The sequence below is a fragment of the Rhinopithecus bieti genome, unplaced genomic scaffold (genome assembly GCF_001698545.2).
Source record: "Rhinopithecus bieti isolate Rb0 unplaced genomic scaffold, ASM169854v2 scaffold_4553, whole genome shotgun sequence".
Taxonomy (NCBI): Eukaryota; Metazoa; Chordata; class Mammalia; order Primates; family Cercopithecidae; genus Rhinopithecus; species Rhinopithecus bieti.
This window is the reverse complement of record NW_016804694.1, coordinates 1,826,742-1,828,579: the sequence shown is the minus strand read 5'-3', so window position 1 is coordinate 1,828,579 and position 1,838 is coordinate 1,826,742.

The following is a 1,838-nucleotide window of genomic DNA, read 5'->3' as shown; positions in this document are numbered from 1 at the left end:
CCAGTCACTCTATCACATTACCCTGTCTGATATTTTCTTTTCCTTTTTTTGTGACAAGGTCTCACTTTTCACCCAGGTTGGAGTGCAGTGGCATGATCACAGCTCACTGCAGCCTCAACCTCCCAGGTTCAAGCGATCTCACCTCAGCCTCCCGAGCAACTGGGACTATAGGTGCGCACCACCACACCCAGCTAATTTTTTTTTTTTGGTAGAGGCAGGGTCTCACTATGTTACCCAGGCCAATCTTGAAATCCTGAGCTCAAGTGATCCTTCTGCCTCGGCCACCCACTACATCCAGCCAGCCTGTGAACTTTTTTAGGATAAATGTTTATAGTCCTTTACCTGAAACCCCTGGGGCCAGATAGGTTTCTGAATTCAGATTTTTTCACAGTTTAGAAAAAAGCCACGGTGCGCACACTGTATATTATGAAATACCCACCGCAGGATCTGGGGCAGCACCTGGTAAACACATAAATATTTTTAAGCAAAGTCCATGAATATTCACACACTAAATGGTGTAAATAAAGTCTGTAAATAGCCTTGCGTCAGTTGGGGGCCATTTTGTTGCCAAATAAGTTCACGTCAGGTTAAGTTCTGCAGTCAAATGTGTTATGATAAGACTTGTTTTAGCATATGGTTTTCAGAAGTTCAGGGATTTTGAAATTGAGAATAAGGGATGGTGGACCTGTTAGTTCTGGACTAGCCTTTGGCTGTGTGGTAGACAAATCCCGAGTAGTCTCCCAGGCAGAGGGAAGGTTGCAGAAACTGGCTGCCTCATAGGAATATGGACTGCACTGTCCACCAAGACAGCCTCTCCCAACCACAGCTCTCAGAAGGTCCAGACGTGAACTCCTGACACCGAAGGCACATCTTTGCTGTGTGGGTATTTTCCTGGGATCTCTACCTTTGCTTAGATTTTCAAAAGAAACCTAATACTTAAATACTGTCAAGAGCCCCAGCTAGAAAGCATCCTTGAGATCAAAGAATTGCTTAGCTAGAGCCCTCAGTTATAGACCTGAGTTTGTTTCTGAGGGACATGAGTCTCAAATGAATAACGTTTCAGTGATTGGCAGTGGAGGGGAGTGAGAAGGGGCAGACACTGGAGATTGAGAGTGTGGAGAAAGATGGGGCAAGAGAAGTTAGGATGAGTGTGAGGGGAGCCAAGAAGAGAATACACACAGGTCTCCATGCAGGACTGAGCACGGGAGAGATCATCCCAGGGGTTGGGGGTTATGTCTTCAGTTTAGGAGCCTGCATGGAGCATCTACTTAGGTGCAAGGCACTCAGGATGCAAAGATGAATAAGAGCTGCTCCCTGACAGTGGTACCTATTTATGGCTGTATTGCTCCTCTCTGAAGAGCTCTCTTTTCATTTTCTCCCTCCCTTCTCCACCCCACCTCCCCACCAAAGAAAACACACACACAGCCAGGAGTGGCCTTGAGGTTCAGGCCGCAGGCTCCAGACCTTTTGGACTCTTTCCTCCACTCCCAATCAAAATGCTTGGGTCCAAGGGGATCACGGAGGCCAGGAGTTTGAGACCAGCTTGGGCAACATTGCGAGACCCTGTCTCTACAAAAAATTTGTTCTTTAGCCGGGCGCGGTGGCTCAAGCCTGTAATCCCAGCACTTTGGGAGGCTGAGACGGGCGGATCACGAGGTCAGGAGATCGAGACCATCCTGGCTAACATGGTGAAACCCCGTCTCTACTAAAATACAAAAAACTAGCCGGGCGAGGTGGCGGGTGCCTGTAGTCCCAGCTACTCGGGAGGCTGAGGCAGGAGAATGGCGTAAACCCGGGAGGCGGAGCTTGCAGTGAGCTGAGATCTGGCCACTGCACTC